The sequence below is a fragment of the Equus quagga genome, chromosome 13, assembly GCF_021613505.1.
Source record: "Equus quagga isolate Etosha38 chromosome 13, UCLA_HA_Equagga_1.0, whole genome shotgun sequence".
In the NCBI taxonomy this organism is placed as follows: Eukaryota; Metazoa; Chordata; class Mammalia; order Perissodactyla; family Equidae; genus Equus; species Equus quagga.
In genome coordinates this window covers 63,986,218-64,005,144 of record NC_060279.1, presented here as the reverse complement: position 1 = coordinate 64,005,144, position 18,927 = coordinate 63,986,218, and the positions used below count along the sequence as shown (strand labels likewise).

The following is an 18,927-nucleotide window of genomic DNA, read 5'->3' as shown; positions in this document are numbered from 1 at the left end:
AAATAGAGGAAGATTGGCACAGATGTTGGCTCAGCAATAATCCTCCTCAAGCAAAAAGAGGAAGTTTGGTAACAGATGTTTGCTCAGGGCCAATCTTCCTCACAAAAAAAAAAAGAAAAACTTTACAAAATGCAAAAATAATAAGATCCTGATAAAGATCTGGCCTGATTTTGATCTGCAACAATGCAAGCACTATATAAAAAAAAAATCTCTTCTCCTTTTCTCTTGTTTTGTTCCCTACTTCCATATGGTCCCTTCATGCACACACAGTTGCTGCTGTAGTTGCTACTACAGTCACCCACAACTCCTACATTGCTCAACCCAGCTTCTAGAACATTTGCCCACTTTGCAATAGGAGACACTCAGCCTCAATCCTCCCATTTAATTCCTCTGAAGGAGAGAGGAGGGAGGAGGCATGGGGTTGATTAGAATTCAGAGATATTAGGACTCAGGATTCAGAAACAGCTTTAGGGAAGTTCAAGGTTAACACTATTAATATTGTTTCAACTACCCTATGGATGCAAAGGAGAAAAGGATGGTTATGTTTCTCCTCCTGGTTTCTAGTGCTTTCTAGTGGATCCCAAAATTTTGTTTTAATTAGCATGGTAATACATACACCCGCAGATTAAATAAAAAACTCAGGGTTCTATTTCCACTTATGATGTTGAATGCCATAAAAGAACATTTTTCCCACTCTAACAACAACAACAACAAAGTCAGATGATCTACAAAATTATAACAATGCTTGAGCCCATCAGAGAACTGAAATCATAATGCCTCAACCAATCTGAATTCCAAAGAGGGACAAGCCTTTCCAAAGGGTGACTGGACACACAAACTGTTCAGCCTTTGGCAGAGCAAGGAAGAAAGAGGTGGTCACTCTCTAAGCAGGTAAGAATAAATCAGCAGAAATTTTAATATATTGTTAAAGGGTAAGTGTGGACTGGCATATCCATTTGGAATAGCTAGGAGCCTCAGACACAAGGGAAGTTTCTACTCACAATCTCTGTTCTATGGGCCTCCACTAGGTATTCACACTCACAAGAAAGATTGAGGGCAGGACAGGAAACCCAAGAGAGCCCCCTTCAGTGGCACATCTGCTGTCGCTGGGGACAGACACTGAAATGGACTCTCTTCTCCTACAAAGCAATAGCCTTAAGGCACTAAAGGAGAAAACAAATCCTGATGCCCCCAGAGTCCAGACAAAGACCCATTGCTTATGAGGAAGGGGCAAAAGCAGAAACTCTCTCTCTCTGGAGTGAGGCAGGAAATCTTGGGCCCAGGTTTCTGCAGTGATGCCAAGCAGAGGTCAGCTTCTACTAAGAGAACAAGAAGTTCTCTTCTACCTGAGACCTATCAGAGACACAAGGCAGAATTTGGCCGCCATGGGGAGGAGAGGAAATAATGCTGAGAAAATACTAACCCAAAGGCCCAGGCACAAAGGGGTTGCCTAAGACTGAGGCTGGACCAACACAATAGAGAACCCCCTGTCCCTACCATGAGCCTAACACCAATTAACAAACAACCAGAGCCTATCACTGGGAAAAGCAAGAACATGAAGGGAGATCCCTCTGTGATTCAGGCAAGCAGGGTAGAACAGGAACATTGAGAAAAACCTTCTGGTACTCCAGGTCCCACTCTAAGCACAATGTAACAGCAGCCACCACTGGGGGAATTTGAAGCCTGTGGTGAACTGAAGATAACCATAGCAATAACAAGACCCAAATCCAGCTCAACTCCTGAATAGATTGATTCAACCTCCACACTAGTGGCATGAAAGAAGAGGCATGTCATTACCAGGCAAAAATACTATTTAACTCAGTCTCTTCACTTTTTCTACACAGTATGTTCACCACTCAATAAAAAGTACAAGACATACCAAAAAAAAGATAAAGCAAGCCATTGTCAAATGATAAACCAACCAACAGGAGCAAACACTAGATGACTTAGATGGTGGAACTATCAAACAGGGACTTTAACTATGATTAATGTCTTAAAGGATTTACAGGAAAAGGTGGACGACATGCAGTGAACAGATAGGAAATTTTAACAAAGGGATGGAAACTATAAAATAGATTCAGGGCCAGCCCCAGAGGCCTAGTGGTTAAGTTTGGCACACTCTGCTTCAGCAGCCCAGGTTTCGTTCCCAGGCATGGACCTACACCATTCATCTGTCAGTGGCCATGCTGTGGCAGCAGCCCACATACAAAAAGAGGATGGTTGACAACAGATGTTAGCTAGGGCAAATCTTCCTTAGCAAAAACAAAAAAAGAGTCAAATAAAAATGCTATAAATAAAAAAAATAATATTAGAAATGAAGAATTTCCTTGATGGGATCATTAGCAAACAGGACACAATGAATCTACAGGTGGATTAATAGAAAGTATCCAAACTGAAACACAAAGAAAAAATGAGTGAAAATGAGAAATTTAAAAATTTTTTTTAAAATAGTGCTGTAGGACAATATCAAAAGGCCTAACATGTGTGTAACTGAAGTCCAAGGAGGAAAAGAGAAATAGAAATATTTGAAGGTAGAAATGGTCAAGAATTTCCCAAAATTAATGAAAAACAACAAACCATGGATCCAAGAATCCCAGAGAACCCCAAGAAGGACTTTTTCTGAAAAAGGAAAAAGCAAACCAATAAAAAAACACCTACACATAGCATAGTCCAACTGCCGAAAAAATATCGAAGACAAATGCAGAAAAAAGAAACATTACATTTAATGGGAGAAAACTAAGTAAAAATCTAAAGCAGCATCACTCCTATGATTTAAAATAAAAAATAAATTGCAACACTTATCTTGGCATCTTGTGTTTGATGTTTCTTCAGAATTTTCTCTGACTTGGCTGTAGAAGGAAAGAGACCTACTTTTATCCTTTATTAATATTACCTTTATCCCCTTGAATAGTACTGGACAAAGCATGAGTAGTCAACAGTAACTACTCCTGACTTGGCAGCAGATAAGCTTTTTGATTTTTTTTTTTGCATGATATCAGTGAGCTTTTCTTACAAGAAATAATCTTAAAAACTAAAAGTATTTTGGGGGGCCGGCCCCGTGGCTAAGTGGTTAAGTTCGCACACTCCGGCTGCGGCAGCCCAGGTTTTCACTGGTTTGGATCCTGGGCATGGACATGGCACGGCTCATCAAGCCATGCTGAGGTGGCGTTCCCAAGTGCCACAGCTAGAAGGACCTACAGCTAAAGATACACAACTATGTACCGGTGGGCTTTGGGGAGAAAAAGGATAAATAAAATCTTTAAAAAAAATAAAAAATAAATAAAAGTATTTTGAAATTAACTTTATGAAGCTTTTTCTTACATTCTCTACTTTTTATTTTTCTGAAATAAAAGAAGAGAGAAACATTTGTGGAACTGGCTCTACATTTGGCAAAATAAGATCCTGGATCCTCTCCAATTTGATATTTCCTTTCCCCATCACTTACATATTGAATTTTAGATAATATTCTATTCATCAATGTATTGTCCCACTATCTATAATTTCCCATGTGCACTTGGTCTTTTCCTCCACAAACAGATTATTGATTCTTCAAAATAAGGTCTGTAATTTCTGTGTTTTATATTCCATTCACAACAGACACATAATAAAATGGTTACTAATGTTAACGTGATTAAAACATAGGAAGGTACAGATCTGCCCTGCTATTATCAGGTCCAAGGCCCAAGAAGAGTGAGCCTCAAGTAAGCAGATGCAGAGTCCACTGTTGAGCTGTACCCTGACCTTCATCCATCCTCTCAGCTGGTTGTTCCCTACTGGTCTCAGCTTCACCGTTCTGAACTTCCATCTGTCCCAGCCCATGGTGAGATTTGAGATTCTCTGACCAACTTCTCTGTCTCTGTTTCCTCCACCACCATTTTATTCCTCGGTCTGTGGCCTGTTTTCTTTCAAGCCCTATATTTGTTCTGACAGTCCTTCTAGAACCTTCCTCTCAAGCTGCATATCAGTTTCTAATTCCAACCCCAGGAGACAGGCTCTGAACAAGGAGTAATCTTAAAAGTTCTGAAAACAAACAAATCTCTACATAAAGCCAAATTAAGAAGGTGAAATTCTTAGGTATATAAATCATTCTTTTACTAGGATTATATTTAAGAGAAATGCAGCAAATTTTCACACAACAAATATCTATGAAATCAAAGATTTCCAAAATTGCTTAGCAGAATGTTCAGCCTACCAACTTCCCATACAAGTAGAATAATTATATCACAAAAACTAGCACCTTTCTGAGGACAAGGATTTGCCAATGTGCTCTTGAAAATAAGTGCTCCTCAGAAAACTCCAAGGATTTGAGCTTAAAAGATGAGAAACATTGAAGTGCCCAAGCTATTTCTTTGACCCACCCAAGGTATTACAGTTGATTCTCGTTATTCGTGGTAGTTATATTCCCTAAGAGAAGCAGACTTAAGTTCTTGCGAGATTCTAGTCACATTTTTGTCAACCAATCAATACATAACCTTGTTTTATATGTTTCTGTTTAAAGACACCTTATTCAACATATATTGTCAAGTCATTAATACTAAACTCACAGCCAGCAATACTGTAACTTATGCCTGAATGAAGCTTATCTATCACACGTGTTCTCTCTGTAAGGCACATCACAGTCTTCTTATGTTTAGGAACACTAGACGGCACATCAGCATTACACTTTGGGGGCATTTTAAACAGCAAAATCACCAACAAAAAGCACAAAGATGTGGGAAATGTGGCATTAAACAGACCACACACATACAAAAAAAAATTTATTTACAGTATGAGTACTGAAGAAGAAAGCAGAACATCAGCTCCTTCGACCTCAGCCGGGAATGTGCACGTAGGGTGACTTCAATTTTTCATCACTCTGTCTACATCCACAAATGACTGCAAAAGCACTGTGAGCTTTGGTTTTCGGGTTGCAAATAAATTTTGGCAAGTAGGCAAGTTCACAAATACAGAATCCACGAATAATGAGGATCAACTAGATCTCATCTTAAATATCCTCCTCAATGGCCCAATTTGATATATACATTGAACCTCATAGCTTATCTCTGAATTTTCTTGTTACTTATTCATCAACCTCACCCTTCGGTTTCAATGCATGTCTTCATCCTTCCTAATCATTGTTTGGCTCCAGGGTCCTTGTCCCACAATGCATCCGCATGGATGAAACTTGGGAAGGCACATCCTGCCTCACACATAGGCGCTGCCATGGATAGGAGTTCCACACAGATCATGATTTCTGCTGTTTTAACAACGTCCATACAAAACCTAAATTCATAGCTCATTATCACCTTTTTCTTCAATTTAGTAGTATTCTCAGAATCTATAAACTTTCATTGAAAAAGCTTAAAGAGTGAGTCTCTGAAATAAGGATAATTATTGGTATCATTTTGTTCTAAATTAGATTATTTATAATTTTTTTTAAGTTTAGAAAACCCTCAATAATTACCCCAACTCTACTTCCCTTTGCTAAGGGAAACTTGGTCAAATATTGCCTATCCCTTGTTCTCCATAGAGGAGTATTAATTCCATGGACCTCTGATTTTCTTTTGGACAAACTGAAGCTGTCAAGGAAGGAAGGAAAATATAGACATAACTATGATCATTCACAGGTAAGCTAATTTATTGTATTGACTGGTTGATTTAATTTCCTCTATAACTGAGAGGGAAGATATCAGAAAAAGTAAAGCACTAAAGTCTAGACACCTTGAGCTGCTTGAACAGAAGTGTGGAGAAAGGTTCATACGACACCCAAAGATAAGCTGCCCCTGATACAGTATCACACACCTAAGGTTTGGAAGAAATCTTGAATCTTCACCCCTAAATCATGGGCACCATCAGAGTAGGGATCAAGGCTCATTTTGTTCACCATTGGGAGCCCAACATCAACACTTTGCCTAGCACGTTGAAGACACTAAAATATATTCGCAGTTATTTTTCAGCAACAAAATAATATACAAAACATGTCGATGAATCTCAAAAAACATGTTGAGCGAAAGAATCTTTACACAAAACACATACTGGATGATTTCATTTATATGAAGATCTAGAATGGGCAAAACTGATCTATAGTGGAAAACAATCTCAACAGTGGCTCCCTGGTTGGAGGTGAGGGAGGGATGTGGTTGGATATTGCCTGAGACAGGGTGTGAGGGAAACTTCTCAGGGGATAATAAGGTTCTACATTTTTTTTTTTTTTTAGGATTTTATTTTTCCTTTTTCTCCCAAAGTCCCCCGGTACATAGCTGTGTATTTTTAGTTGTGGGTCCTTCTAGTTGTGGCATGTGGGATGCCACCTCAGCATGGCTTGATGAGCGGGGACATGTCCGCGTCCAGGATTCGAACTGGCCAAACCCTAGGCCGCCAAAGCAGAGCGTGCGAACTTAACCACTCAGCCACGGGGCTGGCCCCAGTAAGGTTCTACATTGTGAAATAGGTTTGGGATACGTAAGTGTATGCATTTGTTAAACACATAGAATGCTACACTTAAGTTTGTGCATTTCATTGTATATAAACTTTACCTCCATAGAAATGTGATTTTAAAAAGTATAGTAAAATGTTGTTAATAAGAGAAACTAGGTAGTGGGTATATGGGTATTCGCTATAAAATTCTTTCAACTTTTTTGTATGTTTGAAAATGTTCTTAATAAAACATTTGGTGGGGGGGGGTGGGAATCACATGTTCTAAAAACACCTTTAAAATATATTTGATGAAATGAAACTCAATTTTACCCCAATCTTCTGCCTGATGCCTGAATTCGCCCCATGATGTCCTTATCACATGGTCATTTAGAGCAGTGATTTCCAAATGCTGGTGCATGGGCCAGCTGCATCAGAATTACCTGAAATACTAACACAAATACAGATTTTGAGCCCCACCCAGACCTACTAAGTCAGAACCACTGAAGAACTTTTAACAAGCCTCTCCCCCAGGTTTTCAGATTTTGGAGAGAGAGATCTGGATTATGTACAACCGCTCCAATGATTAGAAAGTCCTCTTTGGGGTTAGCTCATTTCGTTTTCAGAAATCTCTGTTCAAATATTTTTATCCTTCCAGTGAACTAGAATCTGCCTGCCTGGGACGTACTACTCATCTATTCTTCTTATTTTGGGAGCCATGAACTGAACCCCTCTTCTCGTTACTATCATTATAGTTTTCATTACTGGAGCTTATTGCATTCTATTAGGTAGCATGTTATGTGCTACATTTTATGTGCATTATCTCATAGCAGCCTTTTAAATTTCATACACCCCCATCTTCCTACCTTTTCCTATACCAAGCAGTCATTGTAGCTTTGACTTTTGGGAACTTATAAGATGGCTTCTAGTCACCTCACCATCTCTTTCAGAAAGTAGGCACAAAGTAAAACCTTAGACAATTTACTCTGGTGTAAGTGAGTTCATCAGATCTTTTTCTGAAAGTAGGTATTGACAAAAGTGAACACTAAACACCATAAAAAAGAGACTCTGGAACCAAATGGAAAACAACCTTTGGCTACTTCACAGTTCTGCCTGACACCAGTCCTACTTAAAGGAAGATAATGCGTTCCTCTATTCAGCTGAATAAAAGATTTCAAGTGATCTGGAAACCACAGTTTCTACTATTTACAATTTAGACATGTTTGACTGATATTTAAAATTAATCCTTTCAGCTGCCGTAGTCCCTGAGCTAAAAAAAATATTTGTATAATATCTCAGTGTAAAATAACGTCACCTCGAGGTCTGTTTAATTTTGCTTTTTTGAATAATATGTTCAAACATTCTTGTTAAATGCAGAACTTTAAACAAGGTGGATTGAAAGATTTTTTAATAAGATTTAGGGGATGAAATCACCAAGTTACCTGTTTTTTCCTTTAGTCCACTTGAGATTTCTCAATTTTATAATTTTTATGTGGAGTATCATTGTACTCTGCCATGAACCAGATGGACAGTCTAACTATTTGGTGCCATCAGTCTAACCTTCACAAATGTTGGGATTCTTGGATGGGACACATTTCTTCATGAATGTGATGTTCTTGTTCATGTATTCATAACGTGCTTTGTTAATATACTCATAATGTTTCTTCAACTGTTAATTTCAAAACTAGAGTGTTTTAAATTTCCAGCATATTTATCTACTGTGAGGTTGAACCATGAAATTGCACTTTTGTTGACCAAAATGGTTTAATCTAATACTAACTTAATTTGGATTTTAAAAGGTAAAGCAGAAGTGCTGTAGATTAGCAATTTTACTCCTTTTGCCTCTCACTGGAATAACTCTCACTTTCCTCTCTACTGTGAACTAAAGTATAATTTTCTACTAGGGATATTCTTATTTTATTATCTTGAAAACGTACACCTGAATCTGCCTCTAAGACTATCTTTTACCATTTTGACTCATCTGTTCTTGAATAGCCACCCATCCCAACTTTGAGAAAACCACAAGTGTACATGCAAAGTCAAGAATGACATTCAAAGGAAGGATGGAAATAAAGGTGTTTTATATTCTTCTAAATATTCTTTAAATTCTACTTCAAGTGGCTTTAAGGATTTTTATATAGAAAGTGCTTATAATTCTCTCATGATTTGGCATTGAACCCTAAGGAACCCAGAAAAATTCAGCACCTGCAAAGATCAGGAATTGATAGTATAGAAAGAATTTGAAATAGTAAATAAAATCTTTCCATAAAGATATTTACTTTGTGAGTAACATCTGGATATCAAAAAGAAGATGTGGACAGAGACCACAGAAAAGAGTTGTATGTCTTTTGTCAATATAAAAAAAAAATAACATACTATCTAGAATAATTTACTATGAAATATTCTTTTAACCAGGGCTCATAACTTATATTTTCCAACTTGGATTAAATATATGTATTTTGTATCCTTTAGTGGCTAATTCCTTCCCAGACCTCACCAATAGAAAATATTTTTTTGTCTTCTGTTTTCCCTGCTACTACCATTGATTTGACCCTCTTGCTGTCTTATCTTGTTAATTAAATTTGATACACACATACATTTAATCTACTATTTGAACACTCCTTAAGGAGAGAGAATATATCTTAAATATCTTTGTTTCTCTCTCACAGTCTGGTACACTGGAAACACCCTTGCACACCAGAACTCCGGTCTTTTGTTTAAATCAAATGTTTTTTCCCCTTAGACCAATTTAGTCACCCTTATCTACATCTTTCCATCTCCACTGCTATTTCTAGAGAGGCGACAGCTAAACAATATACCGTGGTCTAGGTACAGACACACCATAGTTTTATTTCAAATCTATCACTCAGATGATAAACAGATTCATGCACTTAAAGCAGTTGTGTTCTGTGTAATCCCAAGATGTATATAGGTACTGCATGAAAAATTAATTAGGCATTAGCTCAAAATACCTAACGGCCAACGAAGATACTTCAGGTCTTAATTTTAGGAAGACAAAAATATTTAATAATGTTAATCTTTCAGACCTATGGTAATAAGACTCATTTATAGATTAAGTCACTTCACTAGAGAAACCCACTCTCTGTGGGAAGATATAAACCTAGGAAATTCAAATTTTTTGTACAGGAGCTAAAGGAATCTCCATGAGAGATACCTTTCAAATGAGCACACAAATATGTTCTGTCTTAATTTCTGATTATCACTTTCAAGTAGAATATGGACAGATTTCCAAGGCTAAAATCTAAGGCAATTGTCTAGACAATTAAGGTCGAAAATCACAATAATAACTGAAGTAGTTGGAATAATCTAGTTATTATCTAGATGTGGAATCAAGGGCCTGAGGTTCAATTCCTTGTTCTGTCGCTACCTTAAGATAGATGGACTTGGAAGAGTCATTTAATCTCTCCAAGTCTGTTTTCTCTTAACTAGAGTGAAGAAACTTCCACTACTTGAAAGAGACATTTTGAAAATTAAATTAAAGCAGGATTTCTCAACTTGACACTACTGACATTTTGAGCCAGATAATTTTTTGTTGCCATTCTGTGCATTGTAGGAAGTTTAGCAGTATGTCTGGCCTCTACCCACCAGATACCAGTAACATACACACGCCAATTGTAACAACCAAAAGTGTCTCCAACGCTGCCAAATATCCTTTGGGGAGGGAAGGGGGGCAAAATCATCCCCACCCCTTATTGAGAATGACTTAATTAAATGGTTTATATAAAATCTTTCATTCATACACTGAATATATATATTGATCATCTACTATGCACCAGACACGGTGGCCAAGTCAAGTAAGATGTGATTCATGCCCTCAGTTTACTACCTAGTAGGGTAGACAGATAAACAAATCAGTGTTGGCAGTAATGGCAGTTTGGTAGCCTGCTGGTGTTGGGGGAACATAACAGTTAGGTATTAAAAACTAGAAGCCACAGGAATTGGTGACCAAATGGATGTGGGAGATGAGTAAAGGGAGGAGAGAAAAATAAAATGTCAACAATGGTTAATTATTATTTATTACCTAAGTCAAAAGAGTTTTTCCACAAAAACAAGAACATTTCCCAGAAGAAAACTCACACCACGTAAATGTTTACAAAATAAACATTCACTTCACTGTGACTGCTTTAATTTTAATCAGTAGGGGAACACACCTAGCAAACTACTCCATTTCTTCCATCCAATTTGCACTCCTATCCCCAGAATTACCACGACCGACAGGGATTGGTTAATTCCCCCACCATAAATGCACTATCGAGGTCCACAAAAATGGCAGTACTGTGGTAAGAAATAACGTGTATCATTTATGGGTTATTTATTTCATTCACTGAGGAACACAGCATTTTAACATTTTCTAATAGTTTTATTTGATATCACCTTTGAAAGCCAAAGTCAACTGCATGTGTACCAATGCCAAAAGAAGGAAAACCTAAACCAGGGTCAGAAATTGCCTTCCCCCCAGGACAGTGGAGATGTGTAGCTTTTCAGAATGTCATCTGCATGTGAGGTCCACACAGAGGTGACTCTATTAGCACCACTCGCTGTGGCACAGCAGGGCAAACAACCATCCCATTAACTCATGGCACTTTCTAGTTTGTGTGAAACCAGGAGAGCGCAGTTTGGAGACACAGTGCACAGCATTCATTAGAGGAGAGCTAGTTAGCGGCTGCTAATGGGGCCTTTTGGCTTCTGGTCCTGCCGAGGTATTTGGAGGGGGTCCAAGTGCCTACCCACATGGATTTCAGACGAAATTCTCTTTGCAAATACATGTTACCCAACACCCCAAAATATATGAAAGCCTTCCCGGTTTTTAGAGCTTTATAACCCCTCTGACAATGGAATTCTCTGTGGAAATATCAAAATTCAAGTAACAAAGATAATTTTTGAGAGGACCAAAAATAGAAACCATTATTGGAATATAAAAACATTTTAGTTACTTAAGAATCCACATTTCTAAGAAAAGCAGTCTTATTAAGCAACATTTGCTCAATAGGCAATTTTCCCCCATTTAATTTTCATAAATAGATCACTTTGAAATGTATTTCTCCTAACAAAGACTGCACATTAACAACAAATGATACAACATCTTCAAATTTTAATTAATGTCAAGAGCTTTATTTTGCTTCCAAGCAACTAACAGAAACATGTTATTAATATAATTTAAGGGGGTAGGCATTTGTTTTCTATTTTTAAAGAGGTGGTTCTAAAATTCTGGCTCTGTCAACATCATTTAAACATTCCTGTTCCATGCCTCAGTATAATAAATTAAATCAGCATTTTAATTGTGCCCATGTTTTGTGGTTCCTGGCAGTACAAAAAGATTCTCTGTGAGTGCACGACTTCCCCCAAAAAAATCCCACTGAGTGATTAATTACTAGTCTGGAAGATATAAATATGTCTCTCAATAAAGACAGTATGGACTGCTTGAAGCTCTGGCCTTATACATCTCCATAGGGTGCCTTAACTTAGCAGACATCCTCCTAATTCAAACAAGATTCTGGCTTTGGCATTCACGAACACCTCCACAGTGATACACTGTTCTTCTATTGAAAAGTATATTTATTTTAATGAGCTTCATTTCATACATGTAAAAGAACCAGAGGGAAATTTTTGTGTATAAATATATAGAAATTTCAAGGTATCTCTGCTCCTTAAGTAAGAAAGAACCGAGAACAGTGGAAAATAACCTTGAGTTTTTAAAAATCATGATCTGTATATACAATATTTTAGGTTACACCCTGACATTACTCATGCTTCATTCTGAGTTAAAAGTTTAAAGCCAAGAGACCATAACTTTATAAATGAAGACATGAACCAGCAGGTCTATTTGGCTATGCCTGAACGGAGAAGCCATCATGATCACTAGAAGGTAGAAGAGCTTAGAGAAAGCGTCTATGGGCCACCTCCCCTTACCTCCAAATAGTAAAAACAAGAATTGATGGAATTTCTACAACTGTTTCTACAAGATGAAAATAACAGGAATCATACCACTCACTTGAACAAAAAATTGCAAGCAAAGTCAACTAACTTGAAAATAAAGATTTACACATGAAATCAAGACTAGAAGCTGACTATTTTAAATGGGAGAACTGTCATATGTAGCTTTTATATTTAATGCTTGGCATTCATGATCATGGCATTCATTTCCAGAACTAACCACCATATCTCCTTCATCCTTTCAGGATGTCTCTAAAAAAAGGGGTTGGAGTGGGGGGGCTGGCACCATGGCCTAGTGGTTAAGTTTGGCACACTCCACTTCAGTGGCCGAAGTTCAGTTCCCAGGCACAGACATACACCACTCATGAGTGGCCATGCTGTGGTGTCCCACATACAAAATAGAGGAAGATTGGCATAGATGTTAGCTCAGGGCGAATCTTCCTTAAGCAAAAAGAGAGAATTGGCAACAGATGTTAGCTCAGGGCAAATCTTCCTCAGAAAAAAAAACGGAGGGGGGGAATGAGTACAAGATCATCATACATCATTCTGGCCAGTCTAGAAATCCACAGGTCACATTCCCACTCATCCTGTTTAAAACAAAACAAAAGAAAGGTTCCCTAAAAATCCAATACACTTTCAGTGGAGAAAAAAAAGTCATTTGTGTTCAGACTTCTACTCTACTGCTATTTATATTTCTACCTGGCATTGCCAAAGATAGATTTTGAGTATGGTCATCACATGTGACTCCAAAGATTAAATCACTCAGCAAACATCAGTCTGAATTGGAATTCTGCAGGAGATTGAAAAATGGCCACAATATTTCAGCATCTCCAATCAGGAGGTAGAGTATATTTTCTCACCCCCTACATCTGGGCTGCTCCTGTAGCTTTGCCCAATAGAATGCACAAAAATAGTGGTATACAATCCTGAGCCTAGGCCTCAAGAGACCTTACGGCTTCCATTCTCAAGCTCTTGGAACTCTGTGCCCACCATGGGAATAATCCAGGCTAGCCTGTTGAGGTAAAGTCCATGTGGGAAAAACGGCCCTAGTCATCCTGGCTGTCCCAGATGCAGCCATCATAAACCAGTCAGCCCAGGCAATCAACCAGCTAACTACAGATGCAAAGATGCCTATTAACCAAAAAATAGTCACTGAAAATTTGTTTTAACATTAAAAAAGCAGAAAGCTAAATATTCACCAATAGACTCAAGGCAAATATATTCACCCACATATGGAAAACTACGCAAAAATTTTAAAGAAGGTGATAGATTTATATATACTGACAAGAAGATCAAGAAATGTCAAGTTAAAAAGGCAGGTCACCAAAGAATAGTGCAATACCACTTTCTGAAATAATAAGTATATAAATGCATAGAAAAAAGTCTAGAATGATTCACACTAAAATAATAGTCATGATCAGTTAACAGGGGAAGTTGGGAGAGTGAAGAAAGACAATAATTTTTTCACATACAATCATTTGAATTTTCCACAAGCACAGATTTACGTGATACGCATATAATTTGTTTATAGTACACATACCTGGGAAGTTTCAACTAAGGAGCCAAAGAAAGAGCTGCGGCTTGATGGAGGAAGTCTCCACTTTTATCCTGGTTCGAGGCAGTGGAGTGGTTGGCATTGCACATGGATGCACTTTGGGTGCTCTTGTAACATGACTTGCTCAATGACAGAGAAGAGGAGATACCAAGCAGTTAGCTGTGCTGGGGACCAGGTGTTTAGCCTCTCAGGACAACAGTGGGGCATCCTCCCAGAATCTGGAATTTAGAGAAACAAGATGAGCCTCTGAAAGTCAAACTTGAAAATCAATACAATCTGGATCAAAGGAGAGAAATGAGAGGCCACCTAGTGACAAAGCTAGCAGTTACTAATCACCAAGCAATCTCCTGTGCCAAGCACCGAAGACTTTCACACACTATATCTCACTTAATCTTAACAACCACCCTTAGTTGTTTTTGTTTTACTGAAGGGAAAGTGAGCCTAGAGAAATTAATAGCAAGGGTCACATATCTTTTATGCGGCAATGCTAGAGATTTGAACTCAGCCCTGTTTAATTCAGCAACTATGTTCTTAACTAACGTGGTATGCTCTTTCCCATAGCAGAAGCAGAAAGGCTTCTGGGTGGGCAATAGTTGACTATATCCTTGTTGTATGTATTAATACAGCTAAGTATATAATGGGTCAATTAAAATAAGCATTGCTTAGCCATGGAAGCACAGAACAAAGGGTTTCAGAGAAGCTCATGGAAACAGTGCCTATTCTAATGCTTCCTGGACAACAGGGACCCTGGTCCAAGGATCCATTTGGTTCAAATAGCAGGGTCACACAATGGGTGAACAAAATCAAATTTCTCAACCTGCCAAGATAAAGCCCAGTGCCTGGAGTGGATTCACCAAGGCACTGTCACCCCAGCAGGTCTCTTAAAAAACAAACATCTCCTCCAAGGGCTTTACAAGAGCTTTTTTTTTCCTATTTGGAACCTCTATGGTCCTTTATGCATATTTCCACAATCTTTTGCTGTTTTAGACTTGTTTTGAATTCATACAATCTAAGTGATTGACACAATGCTTTGTTGAAGAATGTATATATTACAAATTTGTCTCAAACCTGGGTCAATTGGATTCTCCCCACAGACCTAGAGTTAATACATAAAGAAATGAGGCAAGTGAGGTGGGAGAGAGGAGTTTCAGGGAGGCTGCTATGTCTATAAGCTTGAGAAAAGGATTTATAGAACAATTCTGGCAGGACACACTGATAGAAAATTCATGTCCACTTTTATTTGTTTTATATATTGAGGGTCTACATGAGATTTTGTGAAGAATGAGTTCCAGTGCTTTAATCAAAAAATTTTGGACACCAATGACATAGAAGGAAGGGACAGCTGATGCTCTGCTCAGTCATATAATGACTGCGGTTTCTTTGTAAATCAATTTGCAGGCATTCGTGGCTATGGCTGATTGAGACATATGGTTGGGAATGGATTCCAAGTAGTTCTCCAAAGTGGCTCTATCCAGTGTTCTCTCGAGGGTCTGACTTAAATCCATAAAAGAGCCCTCTACTTAAAACCCTCACTCCAAACTCCAATCCTAAATAGATGTAGGTCTTTTAAGCATTATGATGGGCAGAAAGGGAATGCAGAGTTTTCTGGAAATGCTAAGCAATCCCTTTGGAATGGAAGCCCCTATCAGGAGGCAGTGGTAGTTATCAATATAGGCTCCAGATCTGAGCTGTCTGCATTCAAATCCCAGAACTACTCCATACTAGCTGTGTGGTCTTAGGGAAGTTATGTAACCTGTCCAAGCCTCAGGATTTTTATATGGAAAATGTAAACCACATAGGACTATTGTGAGGATTAAATGCCTGTAAAGTGCTTTGTACTGAGGCTAGCACAGAGTAAGCCTCCTCAAATGTTAGTTTATATATTATCACAGTAGGAACAAATATTTGAAGATAAAACACAAAGTGGTTTGGAGAACAGAAAGCAGTACCACACAGGGAGGGCACAATGTAGATGGAACATAGGGAATGTGAAGAGGGAAGATGGAGGATTAGTGGAGATTTCACGATCTGCTAAGGTTTGGGCTTCACCCTACAGGCTTGTTTAGTAATTGACTTGTTCAGAAAAATATACACTAAATGCTTACTCTGTGCCAAGCACTATTTTAGTGGAGGAAATAAGAAGGTAGATAAGGCAGGATTCCTGCCCTCAAGCTAGTTCATTTATTAGGAGACACAGATGAATAATCACAATCCTAGGAGAAGAGGGTTATAATAAAAGTATGCACAAAGTGCTATGGGAACACAGAGGATGGAGTGACTAAGTTCAGCAAAGAAGGGAGAGATCTTCCTAAAACAGTATTAACAGTTATCAGAGAGTGGATTGCCTAAAAAACGAAGAGAAATCTTTAATAAATGTAAGAGGAAGAAAAGAAATATCTCCACCCACTGAGGAAGTTTAGAATAGCTGAGGTTCTAACCTATTTGTACCTCCAGGCATCAGGCTGAGCCTAAAGCAATGGACCCTAAAAATCTGCTTCCTCAGAGTCCACAGGCCTCTTAAGATACTACAGAGAAAACAGTCCCAAATACTTGGGGAGCCACTCCTGAAAGAAGTTTACTCCCTGAAGCTGATCATAGCTTCGACTTGTAGGAGGAAATCTGAAGAGGAACTGAATAAAAATTCTCTCTCTTATGCACTTAAGAATTTCACAGTCACTGCCAGTTAAGGACAGAATGATCTGTGCACCCATAAATGGAAAGAAACATGATGAGGATTACAAAAAATTTATGTAGTATAATCTTGAAGGGTGTGGTAGGCTGAATAATGCCCCTTCCCAAGATGTCCATGTCTTGCTCCCCTGAATCTGTGAATATGTTACCCTACATGGTAATGGGGAATTTGCAGGTGTGATTAAGTTAAAGATCTAGAGAAGGAGACGGATGATGGAAACAGAGGTTGGAGTGATGCCCTTTGAAGATGGAGGAAGGGGTCAGGAGCCAAGGAGGGCAGATGGTCCCTAAAAGCTAGAAAAGGCAAGGAAACAGATTCTCCCCATGGGAGCCTCCAGAAGGAACACTGTCCTGCCAACACCTTTCACTCCATAAGACTCATTTGGCACTTCTGACCTCCAGAACAGTAAGAGAATTAATTTGTAGTAATTTATTACAGCACCAAAAGGAAACTAAAATGGAAGGAAAGGGCTTCCTCCAAAGACTTCAAAAGCCAAGCGAATATTTTATTATTCCTCTTAACATCCTAGAGAAGATAAAGAAAATGAAGAAAGAGAGAAGTTAGAGCAAGTCATCTAAGACAAAAGCAAATAAATAGAACAGGGAAGAAAATACCAAGTTTGATACCCAGAAGAAGAGATGATCCTCCCAACTCCCCAAACGCAGCTCTCTGGAGGACTCCCAAGCTTCATTTGAGGAAGAGGTTCAGATCTTGCCTTGGGGAAGCCCAGGCATTTCATTTTGAGTTTCTTGGAATCACAGTGAAGAAGACGGTCTCCCACATTTGGTTACTGTCCCTGACAATAGAATGATGTTCGTGCCAGAAGAACTGCTACTAATTGACTCCACAGCCAGCAATGACCAGCCTGACCCCAAATAAAAAGAAAGCATTATCCATATTAGCCACAAAGACAGAGATGAAATTCTCTTACCCTCTCAGAGCAGGCAAAGTTTGTGCTGATGTTCATGGGAGAAAAAGGAGAAAGCAAAGTCAGGAAGAAAACACATCTGCATCACTCACATCCCCAAGTAGATAAACAGACTAAGAACTCTGGGGAATGCCAAATTTAGTTCTCTGCATCATTCCGCACTTGCACATCCCTTGCAAATACACTTAAATCAATAACATCACCTTCTAAAATAAACATCTTTTCATTTATGAATTTTTCCCCCATTTTGACCATGCAAAACCTGCAAATTAAACATACACCAAGAGACGAAGGCAAAAGGCAGACAATCTCTGGCTAAGAAATTTGAAAAAAATAAAACATATATATATATATATACACATGTAGGGAATAGAAAAAAAAATCAACCTTTGATGAAATAATTGCTTCTGCTGTTATTTTTTGCTATTGCTTCAGAACTGTTCTCTCTCTATCTTCCTTTCTTGTCCCCATAGCGAGATGCCCCGCTGCTGTGCAGATGAAAGGTCCAGTCTCTTTAAAATTTCATGCAGAGCTCTTCACAACATCGAAGCTTTAAAGGCTCATGGCAAATTCAACATATTGTTACACTTGATGGAAGGAGATAAAAATTACATGCAAAATATACTGTATATTCATTGTCTGGAAATACTATAAAGTTACAGCTTCCCATATTTCACTAAGCAATATGGACATATATATTCTGGTTTCAATATTTAAAAACACAAAAGATGCACATGGAGTGAGTATCATAGCAGAAATAAGAATTTAAAAATAAGAATCAAACCACCTGAGGTTCGATTTGTGTCCTAAGATGTGTGAATAGTTTTATTTATAGTTTTCCTAAATTGTTTTAGATATGTGAAGTATATTTAAAAGATGCCAAAAGATATAAAAGGCAGAAAAAAGGTTTTTGTGTATATCATAGGGTTCTTTACCCTAAGTTATCTTTATTTTTATATCTCTATAAGATAAATATAGGGATGACTGATTTTTTACTTTTATGTACAAAATTATCTAAAAAAATTTAAGAGCTAGAACTGAAGGTATTGGAATGCAGAGCATAGTAATCTCAAAAGCAAGTTTATTGGTCATCATTTAATTGTAACAAGTGAACTTCATTTTAAAGGTTGTTTTCAATTCACAAGTTAAACATCATCAACTACACATATAAAAATTTCTTTTTTGAGGGAGATTAGCCCTGAACTAACATTTGCTGCCAATCCTCCTCTTTTTGCTGAGGAAGACTGGCCCTGAGCTAACATCCATGCCCATCTTCCTCTACTTCTTATATGTGGGACATCTGCCACAGCATGGCTTGACAAGCAGGGCATAGGTCTGCACATGGGATCCGAACCCATGAACCCCAGGCCACCGAAGCAAACATGCAAACCTAACTGCTGCACC

At 38.2% G+C, this 18,927-nt stretch overlaps 1 protein-coding gene across 18 annotated transcripts in view; it reads right to left on the bottom strand.

Moving 5' to 3' along the window:
- The window catches only part of LOC124251199 (prothymosin alpha-like), a 269,250-nt gene that overhangs the window by 180,870 nt on the left and 69,453 nt on the right, over nucleotides 1–18,927 (bottom strand). For 10 of the 18 annotated variants that reach the window (XR_006891696.1, XR_006891694.1, XR_006891692.1 and 7 more), the window contains 4 exons: nucleotides 17,911–18,110; nucleotides 13,889–14,121; nucleotides 6,727–6,844; nucleotides 2,578–2,849 (listed from right to left, as the gene is read on the bottom strand). The gene's annotated coding sequence lies outside the window, so the exon portion shown is untranslated. Of the gene's footprint in view, nucleotides 1–2,577; nucleotides 2,850–6,726; nucleotides 6,845–12,808; nucleotides 12,936–13,888; nucleotides 14,122–17,910; nucleotides 18,111–18,927 lie in introns of those variants that run through there. The other 8 variants (XR_006891695.1, XR_006891691.1, XR_006891701.1 and 5 more) reach the window with 4 other exon arrangements.